The sequence below is a fragment of the Schistocerca gregaria genome, chromosome 3 (assembly GCF_023897955.1).
Source record: "Schistocerca gregaria isolate iqSchGreg1 chromosome 3, iqSchGreg1.2, whole genome shotgun sequence".
Taxonomy (NCBI): Eukaryota; Metazoa; Arthropoda; class Insecta; order Orthoptera; family Acrididae; genus Schistocerca; species Schistocerca gregaria.
This window is the reverse complement of record NC_064922.1, coordinates 913113412-913128126: the sequence shown is the minus strand read 5'-3', so window position 1 is coordinate 913128126 and position 14715 is coordinate 913113412. Positions and strand designations below refer to the sequence as shown.

The 14715-nt window shown below is 41.2% G+C and overlaps 1 protein-coding gene and 1 non-coding gene across 3 annotated transcripts in view; both read left to right on the top strand.

The window, feature by feature from the left end:
• Nucleotides 1-14715, top strand: part of LOC126355427 (methenyltetrahydrofolate synthase domain-containing protein) — a 121711-nt gene that overhangs the window by 96807 nt on the left and 10189 nt on the right. The gene's annotated exons all lie outside the window — the stretch shown is intronic.
• On the top strand, nt 12306-12380 carry Trnas-cga (transfer RNA serine (anticodon CGA)). Its single transcript has one exon. It is a non-coding gene; the product is annotated as a tRNA-Ser (tRNA).

The window sequence follows — 14715 nt, the reverse complement described above, 5'->3', positions numbered from 1 at the left end:
GTTGCGAAAGCTAGTAATTCTGTGTGTGTGTTTGTGTGTTTTGTTCATGTGCCTGTCTGCCGGCGCTTTCCCGCTTGGTAAGTCTTGGAATCTTTGTTTTTGATATATTTTTCCCATGTGGAAGTTTCTTTCTATTTGATAAACATGAAAGTGTGAAGTGTGATGGCAACAAAGCTCGTAAACAATGCAGCAGTGGAGCAAACAAAACAACAATGAGACTCAGTGACAACAGAATCAAGAATCAGTTGCAAAAAAGACACAATGTTCTTTTCTTAAGAGACAACCATGCCAGAAACCTAGTGAGTATTTTACAAGACAATAACAAAGATTTCCAAGCAATGGGATTAGTAAAACTGTGTGCAAGTATGAAAAATGCTACTGATGTTGACCTACAGGAAAAAAGGAAAGATGAAAATGAATATGTCATGTGCATACCTGGTGCCAACAACGTTGCAAGAAACAAGACACAAAACTGCATAGCAAGCCTCTAAAAGTTCTTAGAAGCTAACAAATCTTGGAACACAATAGTTATAATGTTACCTCGCAGGCATGGCCTAATATACAATTCATCTTCAACAAGGAGGTACAAAAAACGAACATCAGAATCAAGCAGATGTGTGCTTTTTGTGGAAAACATAGAATAGCATATGTAGGTAAAATGGACAAATGCCTACATACCAAGCATGAGATCATCTAAATTTCTAAGGCAAGAAACTTTTAAGTGAGAAAATAAGCAAAATTATTACAGAGAAAGATGACATAAACAAAATTATCAATCATAAAGGTGATAGGGACACTTTTTTAGAGTAAAACATAGCAATTTAATCCTTACATAACAGAATGTTTATTAATATAATGAATAAAACAGAACACTTGGACGTATATCTAAATGAATCAAAATCACATTTCTTAAAAGTGAGTGAATTAGGTTGCAAGGAAGAGGAAGCATGTGGATAGAGGCAAAGATATTATGAACTTATAAACTTGTACTGTAGAAGGACACATAAGGGTGGAGGGGTAATCATTTATAGCAGATATGATACAGCACATCAAAAAGTCAAATTGATTGATGATTTGAGTAAAGAAATAGTACTTGAGATTGCAGCAATAAATTTAAAACTAGGGAACAACAGACTGATTATAGCAGCTCCATTTAAGTCACTTGGAAGCAGCATTGAAGAACTTCTCAGTTGTGTGGAGGACCTGCTGGAGAAGACATCAGCATATAAAACCATGTGCTGTTGGTTGTAGACATCAACAAAGACCTTTAAATAAAAGCAATAATTATTTGCATTGTGTTGATTTTCTTCAGTGTTACACCTATTATCACATAAACTCAGAACCTACAAGAATTACTGTAGAAACACAAACATGCATTGACCACATTCTCGAACTAAAAGTGATACGGTTATGTATTAAAGAAAATGTAGTTATAATAAACTTAGAAGGTACTAGACAATAAAAAATGGGAACCAATTTCCAATGCAAAAAGCATGAATGATAAATGGGAAAATTTCTATAAATTATTCAATAAAACTTTATATGAAACGTGCCGTTTAGTAAAACAAGTAAACAAATCTGTTAATCACAAAGCTGAGAATTACCCTCCAGAAATCATTGAACTGAGAGAGAATACGAAAGACCATTACATACTCTTTCGAGTAAAAACATTGCATATAGCATAAGTTTGTTTTTGCACGAAAAAATGATAATTTCTTACCTTCACTATTTATATCAATGTGTGCACTTATGTTTCTTAACTAAACCTTTGTGTCTGTGAACTAAAATCTGTGACAATGTCCAAAAACTGTTTTTATATGGACACCAAACAGACAAATAAACAAATGAATAAATTTTGCTATTAAAACACTGTTTTTAATAATTTGTAATTTTTCTTTCTCCTAAAAGGTGGAAATTGTTAGTCATAGAGAAAACTGAACAAAATCTTTTCTGTGGGAAATTTAATGTAACTTAGTTTTATCCTGGGAAACATTTTTTCTAGAAGCTTTAGTTAAAAAAAAGACTATATAGCCTCTCCCCCCCCCTCCCACATACACACACACACACACACACACACACACACACACACACACATTAGGATTTTTAGTATGTTCGTCATGGCACTCCCTTCTACAACTGTTCTATGATTTGTGACTGCATGATTTTTTTTCGCTAAGTTCCCCAACCCACCTACATACATTTCTTTACAATGAAGCGTTGTACGTACATCCTGTAGAAAGTTTCTAATGGATAACTGTGAAATGCCTTCCTACCTCAGAAACTGGATTCACTTTCTTTTGCTATAAACCTGGAAACATTTATTTTTACTTGTTAAGTATCTCCTGCTAGTCCTATTTGTTATTGGTCCAACACACTTGAACAATATTTTAGAATGTGTTACAAGTATTTTGTAAGCAGTATCTTTTGTATACTGGCTGTATTTTCCCAGTATCATACCAGTGAACCTAAGTCTGCTGTTTGCTTTGTCTGTGATAGAGCTTCTGCAATCATTCCATTTAATGTTGTCAAATCCATTTAATGCTACCATAAATTGTGACTCTGAGGTATTTTATGAGTTTACTGATTCCAATTATGACTCACTGACACTGTGATCAGAGGATACTACGTGTTTGTGTTTTATGAAGTGCGTAATTCTACGGGACAAGCCATACTGTTTAATAGTCTGCAATTGGGTCTTATAACAGCAATGTGGAAAGAATAATTGCCACTCACCACACAGAAGAGGCATTGTGTGGCAAACAGGCACATTGAAATAGATTGTTAGATATTATTGGCTATCACATTAAGTAATTCATCAGACATAGGCAAACAAAACATACACACGGACACTGTCGTCTCCAGCTTCTGGGGGTACAGAAAAGAGGTGTGGAGGGGGGGGGGGGGGGATGCTACTGCTGCGCTGCTTGTGGGACTGTGCAGGGTTGTGGTGGTGACAGGACAGGGGCTGCAGCGTGCAGCATTGGGAGGGGGAGGGGGGAGAGGGGGGGGGGGGGCAAAGGGTAGAAGGGAGGAGTATGGAGGGATTATATAATTCACAAAAAGTTTATATGCATCTTTAAAAACCAAAATAAAACACTGTATAGAAGAGTTACTATAGCTTGTAAAATTAACATAGTCTGGCAAAACAAGATTTTAAATCACCTTAAGGAAATCGTGCATAGAATAAGAGGAGCGTTCCACAGGGAAACCTTTCAAACTAAGATTTAAAAGGAAACTTTCAAAATAATGCACATTTATTTGTAAAATCATTAAAGAAGTGTTATGTAAGTGCAAATTGTTTTCCCGTCTGATTTTCACTGACTGAATGTGGCAATTGGCATTTCATTTTGAATGACTTCATATTGTTAACCACAAGCCTCACGAGGAAGGACAGTTAGAACTATGAGCTGCTGCACAAGACTCGCAATCTCATGCCACAGGTGATTCTGGCTGTTTCTCATTCTTTGTGAATGCACAGAGTTGCCTCGAAATATGATACCATAGAGTATAATAATAATATACCAAAAATAAACAAAGCAAATTAGTTTTCATGCATCAGTGTAAGAGGCTGTGAAGATTACAGCATCAAGTTTCTGTGCAAGACCCTGGTGCGACAAGAGACATTATCACCTATCTTCAGTCCTAAGTATTTTAAGTGGTTGGCTCCACTGGTTTTATGAGGACAATAAAATTTTATTTCTACAAAAGTTCTGTGTCAGAAACTGTGAAGCTGTATATGCTGAGTTTTGGTTGCAAAGTGTCACAATGCATAGTTTTTCATGTTATCCCTCAGACAGTTTATTACTGAACTTTCACACGCACAACGTAGTAATATATTCCTGATGATGAGAGCAATAATAATAATAACGATAATAATAATAATATACCAAGAAGACTCATTAAATCCTTTCTGGTTCTGCCTTGCTCTGAACCCACTATCTACATCTATCTACATCTACATGACTACTCTGCAATTCACATTTAAGTGCTTGGCAGAGGGTTCATCGAACCACAATCATACTATCTCTCTACCATCCCACTCCCGAACAGCGAGCGGGAAAAACGAACACCTAAACCTTTCTGTTCGAGCTCTGATTTCTCTTATTTTATTTTGATGATCATTCCTACCTATGTAGGTTGGGCTCAACAAAATATTTTCGCATTCGGAAGAGAAAGTTGGTGACTGAAATTTCATAAAAAGGTCTCGCCGCGACGAAAAACGTCTATGCTGTAATGACTTCCATCCCAACTCGTGTATCATATCTGCCACACTCTCTCCCCTATAACGCGATAATACAAAACGAGCTGCCCTTTTTTGCACCCTTTCGATGTCCTCCGTCAATCCCACATGGTAAGGATCCCACACCGCGCAGCAATATTCTAACAGAGGACGAACGAGTGTAGTGTAAGCTGTCTCTTTAGTGGACTTGTTGCATCTGCTAAGTGTCCTGCCAATGAAACGCAACCTTTGGCTCGCCTTCCCGACAATATTATCTATGTGGTCCTTCCAACTGAAGTTGTTCGTAATTTTAACACCCAGGTACTTCGTTGAATTGACAGCCTTGAGAATTGTACTATTTATCGAGTAATCGAATTCCAACGGATTTCTTTTGGAACTCATGTGGATCATCTCACACTTTTCGTTATTTAGCGTCAACTGCCACCTGACACACCATACAGCAATCTTTTCTAAATCGCTTTGCAGCTGATACTGGTCTTCGGATGACCTTACTAGACGGTAAATTACAGCATCATCTGCGAACAGTCTAAGAGAACTGCTCAGATTGTCACCCAGGTCATTTATATAGATCAGGAACAGTAGAGGTCCCAGGACGCTTCCCTGGGGAACACCTGATATCACTTCAGTTTTACTCGATGATTTGCCGTCTATTACTACGAACTGTGACCTTCCTGACAGGAAATCACGAATCCAGTCGCACAACTGAGACGATACCCCATAGCTCCGCAGCTTGATTAGAAGTCGCTTGTGAGGAACGGTGTCAAAAGCTTTCCAGAAATCTAGAAATACGGAATCAACTTGAGATCCCCTGTCGATAGCGGCCATTACTTCGTGCGAATAAAGAGCTAGCTGCGTTGCACAAGAGCGATGTTTTCTGAAGCCATGCTGATTATGTGTCAATAGATCGTTCCCTTCAAGGTGGTTCATAATGTTTCAATACAGTATATGCTCCAAAACCCTACTGCAAACCGACGTCAATGATATAGGTCTGTAGTTAAATGGATTACTCCTACTACCCTTCTTGAACACTGGTGCGACCTGCGCAATTTTCCAATCTGTAGGTACAGATCTATCGGTGAGCGAGCGGTTGTATATGAGTGCTAAGTAGGGAGCTATAGTATCAGCGTAATCTGAAAGGAACCTAATCGGTATACAATCTGGACCTGAAGACTTGCCCGTATCAAGCGATTTGAGTTGCTTCGCAACCCCTAAGGTATCTACTTCTAAGAAACTCATGCTAGCAGATGTTCGTGTTTCAAATTCTGGAATATTCCATTCGTCTTCCCGGGTGAAGGAATTTCGGAAAACTGCGTTCAATAACTCCGCTTTAGCGGCACAGTCGTCGATAACAGTACCATCGGTACTGCGCAGCGAAGGTATTGACTGCGTCTTGCCGCTTGTGTACTTTACGTACGACCAGAATTTCTTCGAATTTTCTACCAAATTTCGAGACAATGTTTCGTTGTGGAACCTATTAAAGGCATCTCACATCGAAGTACGTGCCAAATTTCGCGCGTCTGTAAATTTTAGCCCATCTTCGGGATTTCGCGTTCTTCTGAACTTCGCATGCTTTTTCCGTTGCCTCTGCAGCAGCGTTCGGACCTTTTTTGTGTACCACGGAGGATCCGTTCCATCTCTTACCAATTTATGAGGTATGAATCTCTCAATTGCTGTTGTTACTATATCTTTGAATTTGAGCCACATCTCGTCTACATTCGCATAGTGAGTTCGGAAGGAATGGAAATTGTCTTTTAGGAAGGCTTCTAGTGGCACTTTATCCGCTTTTTTAAATAAAATTATTTTGCGTTTGTTTCTGATGGGTTTGGAAGAAATGGTATTGAGCCTAGCTACAATGACCTTGTGATCACTAATCCCTGTATCAGTCATGATGCTCTCTATCAGCTCTGGATTGTTTGTGGCCAAGAGGTCAAGTGTGTTTTCGCAACCATTTACAATTCGCGTGGGTTCGTGGACTAACTGCTCGAAATAATTTTCGGAGAGTGCATTTAGGACAATCTCGGAAGACGTTTTCTGCCTACCACCGTTTTTGAACAAGTATTTTTGCCAACATACCGAGGGTAGGTTGAAGTCCCCACCAACTATAACCGTATGAGTGGGGTATTTATTTGTTACGAGACTCAAACTTTCTCTGAACTGTTCCGCAACTGTATCATCGGAGTCTGGGGGTTGGTAGAAGGAGCCAATTATTAACTTAATTCGGCTGTTAAGTATAACCTCCACCCATACCAATTCGCACGGAGTATCTACTTCGACTTCACTACAAGATAAACCACTACTGACAGACACAAACACTCCACCACCAATTCTGCCTAATCTATCTTTCCTGAACACCGTCTGAGATTTCGTAAAAAATTCTGCAGAACTTATTTCAGGCTTTAGCCAGCTTTCTGTACCTATAACGATATCAGCTTCTGTGCTTTCTATTAGCGCTTGAAGCTCAGGGACTTTTCCAGCGCAACTACAACAATTTACAACTATAATTCCGACTGTTCCTTGATCCAAGCACGTCCTGTAATTGCCAAGCACCCTTTGACATTGCAGCCCATCCCGCACTTTCCCGAGGCCTTCTAACCTAAAAAACCGCCCAGTCCACGCCACACAGCCTCCGCTACCCGTGTAGCCGCCAGCTGAGTGTAGTGAACTCCTGACCTATTCAGCGGAACCTGAAACCCCACCACCCTATGGCGCAAGTCAAGGAATCTGCAGCCAATACGGTTGCAAAACCGTCTGAGCCTCTGATTCAGACCCTCCACCCGGCTCTGCACCAAAGGTCCGCAGTCGGTTCTGTCAACGACGCTGCAGATGGTGAGCTCTGCCTTCATCTCGTAAGCAAGACCGGCAGCCTTCACCAAATCAGATAGCCGCTGGAATCCAGAGAGAATTTCCTCAGATCCAAAGCGACACACGTCATTAGTGCCGACGTGCCACCACCTGCAGCTAACATGCTGACATGCTAAATAATACAAATTACTGGAACATACCCACACAAAATCACACATTTGCTATACATGGATGATCTAAAACTACTGGCAGCAACAAATCAACAACTCAACCAATTACTAAAGATAACAGAAGTATTCAGCAATGATATAAATATGGCTTTTGGAACAGACAAATGTAAGAAAATAGCATAGTCAAGGAAAAACACACTAAACAAGAAGATTATATATTGGATAACCACAGCCACTGCATAGAAACGATGGAAAAAACAGATGCCTATAAATATCTAGGATACAGACAAAAAATAGGAATAGATAATACAAATATTAAAGAAGAACTAAAAGAAAAATATAGACAAAGACTAACAAAAATACTGAAAACAGAATTGACAGCAAGAAACAAAACAAAAGCTGTAAATACTTATGCTATACCAATATTGACCTACTCATTTGGAGTAGTGAAATGGAGTAACACAGACCTAGAAGCACTCAATACACTTACATGATCACAATGCCACAAATATAGAATACATCACATACATTCAGCAACAGAAAAATTCACATTAAGCAGAAAGGAAGGAGGAAGGGGATTTATCGACATAAAAAACCTACATTATGGACAGGTAGACAATTCAAGAAAATTCTTTCTAGAACGAGCAGAAACTAGCAAAATACACAAAGCAATCACTCATATAAATACATCGGCTACACCACTGCAATTTCATAACCATTTCTACAAACGTTTAGATCACATAACATCAACAGATACGAAGAAAGTAAACTGGAAAATGAAAACACTACATGGCAATCACCCGTATCATCTAACACAGCCACACATCGATCAAGATGCACCCAACACGTGGTTAAGAAAAGGCAATATATACTGTGAGACAGAAGGATTCATGATTGCAATACAGGATCAATCATTAACATCAGATATTACAGCAAGCATATTATTAAAGATCCCAATACCACAACAAATAAATGCAGACTTTGCAAACAACAAATAGAAACAGTAGATCACATCACAAGTGGATGTACAATACTAGCAAATACAGAATACCCCAGAAGACATGACAATGTTGCAAAAATAATACATCAACATCTTTTCTTACAACATAAACTGATAAAACAACACGTTCCCACCTACAAGTGTGCACCACAAAATGTACTGGAGAATGATGAATACAAATTATACTGGAACAGAACCTTTATAACAGATAAAACAACACCACATAACAAACCTGACATCATACTCACCAATAAAAAGAAGAAATTAACACAACTAAACGAAATATCCATACCCAATGCAACAAATATACAAAAGAAAACAGGAGAAAAAATTGAAAAATACATCCAACTGGCTGAGGAAGTCAAGGATATGTGGTATCAGGATAAAGTTGACAATGTACCAGTTATACTGTCAACTACAGGAGTCATACCACACAATATCCACCAGTACATCAATGCAATACAGCTACATCCAAACTTATATATACAACTACAGAAATTCGTAATTATTGATACATGTTCAATTACCCGAAAGTTCCTAAATGCAATATAACATATACCATACAGTTAAAAGGAAGTCACGCTTGATCAAGGTCTGCATCACTTTCTACTTTTGACCAGACATAACGTCTGAGATAAGAAAGAAATAATAATAATAAATATGATATCTCTATCATAAACAGCACTGTGAGCAGCTCAGAGGTGACGTCTATGGTAAGCTCTCATTAAATGGTCTTTCACCCTGACTTCTGATAATCAAAGTTAATTGCTCACCACAAATGTGGAAAATAAAGTCACCACTTGCCATGCTGTTTTGTTAATATTGTGGGTGGCACACAAACAGTTACTCCTACGAAATCTAACAAGGGAATCTCCCCATCGCATCCCCCTCAGATTTGGTTATAAGTTGGCACAGTGGATAGGCCTTGAAAAACTGGGCATAGATCAATCGAGAAAACAGGAAGAAGTTGCGTGGAACTATGAAAAAAATAAGCAAATTATACAAACTGAGTAGTCCACATGCAAGATAGGCAACATCAAGGATAGTGTGAGCTCAGGAGCACTGTGGTCCCGTGGTTAGTGTGCGCAGCTGTGGAACGAGAGGTCCTTGGTTCAAGTCTTCCCTCAACTGACAATTTTTCTTTCTTTATTTTCACAAAGTTATGATCTGTCCGTTCGTTCATTGACGTCTCTGTTCACTGTAATAAGTTTAGTGTCTGTGTTTTGCGACCGCACCCCAAAAACATGCGATTAGTAGACGAAAGGACGTGCCTCTCCAATGGGAATCGAAAACATTTGATCGCAAGGTCATAGGCCAACCGATTCCTCCACAGGAAAACATGTCTGATATGTTTGTCACATAAACTGCAACAAATGAATGCAACAGTTTCACAGTCTCACAGTTTTCCCTGTGCTTTATCAAAACATATGTTTTTAACATTTTCAAATTTTTCCATGTGCAGACCGTCAAATCCTGCATATGTCCAAGCAAATCTGAACATGCCCTGGAATTTTGGAGAGCGAAGTTGATTATGTGTGAGTGCCTGAACTTTGACAATTGACACACAATCACGGAAAAAATACTACTCTGTGTACCTGTGCAGCTTCAGACGGACGGACAGATAATAATTGTCAGAAAATAAAAAATTAAACTTTTCACTCGAGGGAAGACTTGAACCAAGGACCTCTTGTTCCGCAGCTGCTCATGCTAACCACAGGATCACGGTGCTCCTGAGCTCACTCTATCCTTGATGTTGTCTATCATGCTCATGGACTATTCAGTTTGTATATTTTGCTTATTTTTTTTTCATAGTTCCACACAACTTCTTCCTGTTTTCTCGATTGATCTGTGTTCAGTTTTTCAAGGCCTATCCACTATGCCAACTTATAACTAAATCTGAGGGGGGTGCGATGGGGAGGTTCCCTTGTAAGTGATCCAGGACGGTGTACAATTCTCAAGAGTTCACTTCCTATTTCTACCAAAAACATGTGTTTTTTTACATTCTGGCTGTGACATCACCCGAGACTGCGCGTAAGCCGGCGCTTGACTGATACGGACTGTGCAGGAGCTGGGTGCAAAGTGAAGTCACTGCTTTTCTTTATAAACGCTCTTATCTGGAGATAGATAGGTTTGAAAGTGGAATGAGAGGTAGCAGTTTGAAGGGCAGATGAAAGATAGTGCCAGGGCAAGCACGAAGGGGAAAAAAGCCTCTGAAAAGTTAGGTCGGGTAGAAAGAGCAGTAGCAGATGTCTTGTGTAAGTAGAAAGAGCAGTAGCAGATGTCTTGTGTAAGTAGATACCGTGTCAGTGCCATAGGTTGTTGTAATATAAGGAGTCTGGTTTGGCAGCTCACTGTGTTGCCTTGAGCCCTCTGCTGCGCCATGTCATCAGTGACTTCACACAGCATCGTCAGGCTGGTGCTGAACAGCAGCAACTCGCTGTTGATCGGTGTCTCCTGTTACTTGCATGGCGCAGTTCTGCCACAGCTGCTCCTCCCAACTCAACTTTGCTTGCTCGGCATACTGTGCCGCAGATTGATCAGAGAGCTGCAGGCTATTCTCTCGTACATGGGCAATATATGCTGCCTTTTTGTCTTCTCTTTCCTTTGCAGAGGTTGCCCCCATGGCTTTCGGTATTGCTGTCATTACTGTTGGGGTGGCAGCTGCCTTCTTGACACCCTTCCCGTGCAAAACTGCTGGGGCAGTCAGTGGGCAGGCATCCATGCACCCTTCTGCGTTGTTGCAACAGCGTTTGCTGGGTTTTGAGCACCTTCTGCTAAAAGTAGGCCTTGGGGAAGGACTGCATGCAGTTGCCTCAAGGCCTCATCCTTCTCTGCAGCCACGGTGGCTGCAAAGACAGTCCTCTCTGCCACTGTGATGACTTTGAGGGCTGCTTTGGCTTCCTCCATGCCTCTGCTGAAGTTGACGCCACTGATCTTCTCGAGGTCATGAGCTGCATCCCATCCATCCACATCTGGGCAGTCATCCCCGCAGCTGGCGAGGGGAGCTCCTTCTGCGCTGTCCCTCTGCTGAGCCAGGCTGGTTTGTGCCCATTGTCGTCTTTTCCGCTGCGTCAGTATGGCCATGGCTGCTTCGCCGTCTTTGGCACAACTGTGGCTTGAAAAAGCCGGGCAGCCACACCAGCTGATGATACGCAGTCTGCCACACTGAGCACACGTCGGCATTACTTTTCAGCTGGGGTCACAGGCGTGGCTGTCGTGCGTGCCAAAGCATTTGTTGCACCATGCCGCGTTGCGGCAATACTTGGTGTCGTGACTTTCACCCTGGCACTTGAAGCACTAGGGCTGGGGGTCCATGGCAGATGGGAGAGCTTCTGCCGGGACAGGGAAGCCCATCAGCTACAACAAATGAAAGTTATTGTCCTCACCATTGGCTGTTTGCATAGTCATGGCGTAGAGGAGCAGTCTCTTCATCAGAATGAGATTTTCACTCTGCAGCAGAGTGTGCGCTGATATGAAACTTCCTGGCAGATTAAAACTGTGTGTCCGACCGAGACTCGAACTCGGGACCTTTGCCTTTCGCGGGCAAGTGCTCCACCAACTGAGCTACCGAAGCACGACTCACGTCCGGTACTCACAGCTTTACTTCTGCCAGTATCAGTCTCCTACCTTCCAAACTTTACAGAAGCTCTTCTGCGAAACTTGCAGAACTAGCACTCCTGAAAGAAAGGATATTGCGGAGACATGGATTAGCCACAGCCTGGGGGATGTTTCCAGAATGAGATTTTCACTCTGCAGCGGAGTGTGCGCTGATATGATACTTCCTGGCAGATTAAAACTGTGTGCCCGACCGAGACTCGAACTCGGGACCTTTGCCTTTCGCGGGCAAGTGCTCTACCAACTGAGCTACCGAAGCACGACTCACGTCCGGTACTCACAGCTTTACTTCTGCCAGTATCCGTCTCCTACCTTCCAAACTTTACAGAAGCTCTTCTGCGAAACTTGTAGAACTAGCACTCCTGAAAGAAAGGATATTGCGGAGACATGGGTTAGCCACAGCCTGGGGGATGTTTCCAGAATGAGATTTTCACTCTGCAGCGGAGTGTGCGCTGATATGAAACTTCACGTGAGTCGTGCTTCGGTAGCTCAGTTGGTAGAGCACTTGCCCGCGAAAGGCAAAGGTCCCGAGTTCGAGTCTCGGTCGGACACACAGTTTTAATCTGCCAGGAAGTTTCATATCAGCGCACACTCCGCTGCAGAGTGAAAATCTCATTCTGGAAACATCCCCAGGCTATGGCTAAGCCATGTCTCCACAATATCCTTTCTTTCAGGAGTGCTAGTTCTGGAAGTTTCGCAGAAGAGCTTCTGTAAAGTTTGGAAGGTAGGAGACGGATACTGGCAGAAGTAAAGCTGTGAGTACCGGACGCGAGTCGTGCTTCGGTAGCTCAGTTGGTAGAGCACTTGCCCGCGAAAGGCAAAGGTCCCGAGTTCGAGTCTCGGTCGGGCACACAGTTTTAATCTGCCAGGAAGTTTCAGTCTCTTCTTGTTGGTCAGGTTGTGCAGCTTTGTGGCTGTGTTACCAAACGCGGCTCGCAGCAGCCCATCGTTGACCATTGCCTTGTCACAGCACCAAGGCAGATTCCTTAGGAGTGCCTTAGTCGTCTTCTTCGCCTTCTCACGCACTGGCGGCATCGTCAACGATATGGGCAGCCACAATGCTCGTCGCCCTGTGATCAACTAAGTTTGCTGCCGGAACGCAGATCAGCAAGTCTCAGTCGACAGACTCGTTGACCACCTCGTTCTTGGCACAGGTCATCATTAAGTCAAACAGTGCTGTCAACTCACCTCTGCATTTAACTTACAAAGGGGGGACAGGCTGTGCATCTTCTCGGTTCTTCTTGATTTGGTCGGCAGACTCAGTGAGTCACACAGCTGAAGGCCCGCTTGCGGCTGCAGGTTTCTTCTACGCATTCTTCTTTCCCATGCTGTGGTGCACATAACATGACAATTTGCTTGCGTTCTTAAAACAACACATGACAATTTGCTTTTCGCACCTGCCACAGCACAGAACTCCTTCGTAAGCTCTCAATGGTCGAAAAAGCATACCACGCAGTGGCAGTGATATGCACATCTCTCTGGCTCAGGCTGAATGTATCTGAAGTCTCTGTCTGTCAGGCCATATTTATACAAGGGCACAGGAGACAGCCAAGGGAAGACCCGGTGTCATCCGCTCTATGCCCCGTTAGTAACCTCTAAATAGCCGCTTCGGCGGACACGCAACATGTTATGACACTGTTGTGTATTAATTTAGAAGCTTTGTAATTTTTGATTGAATGGAAGCAAGTTAGCAATAATTACATAAAAAGATTTAGCTCACCTGCTTTTAAATTTTGCCGTCTAGAATTTTTATAACATAACTGACAGTGGAACATTACCTCTGAACTACAGCTTTAAGAAACCTTGTGTTGTTTGTTATTGCTATAAGTCTTGAAACTTGTGGTAGCTATATTATTTAATGGGTTTGATCACATGCTGTAGTCATAACTTTCTAGCATTAACATAACTGATACTTAATCTATTACAAATTAGGACATTTTTGCCCCAAATTTAGTTTTCAGTAAATTACTCAAAAACTATTAGAGGTAGTTTAATGGAGTCACATAATTAAGATTTTTATATCGAACTGATGCTTCATATGAATTTTTGGTTTTCTTGCTTTGTTACTTAGCGCCACTTACTTTTCGAAAAAAATCTGGATTCTGATTAAAATTTTGTTCTGATCAAGTTGAAACCTGTAACAGTTGATTTTGACATACATTTGCACATTCTGGCCAATTTTTGGCTTTCTAGCTCTATTATTTAGTGCTACTTATTTTTTTCTTAAAATGATGTATTTAGGGAAAGATATTCATCTGTTCACTCTGAGATTTTATAGTTTAAACATTAATATACTGAAGCATATGTTGACAAAGTTTGGAAAAGCAACTTTAATTTTTAAGTTCATTCTTAAATTTTGTGCAATACTTGTATGTTTTGCACAAGCGCATTATGATGACATGGCGCTAGTGGCAGTGAGCTGGGGTAAGTCCCGATACACTCGCTTGCCTCTGTATCACACAACAGATACAGTGCTTGTTTCGCCACAGTCTGAATAACAATAATAAAAACAATACTGTATTTTACGGACTGTAAGATACACTTTTTTCTTTGAAAAATTGCCTCCAAAATTCAGGTGCATCTTATACTCAAAATTAATGTAAAAATGTTCTGCCTTAAAAATAGCCATGTATTCGATGCCGCAGGAAACATGTCTCTATCTGGCAACATTCGATTCAACTAGTAGCAGCTGTGCACTGGTGCAGCATTTGAGTTGCTGGGATTCTCAGAACACTTTCTAACCCATGATGCATCATTTGCAGTCTACGATGCCAGTGGACTTGAAGTGAAAGTGATTTGTGTTATCAGTAACAGTACAATATTTTTTTAGTAGCTAGTTTTGCAATGAAAAAAAATAGAAATAAAGAAATGGTATTCATGTGATGCAG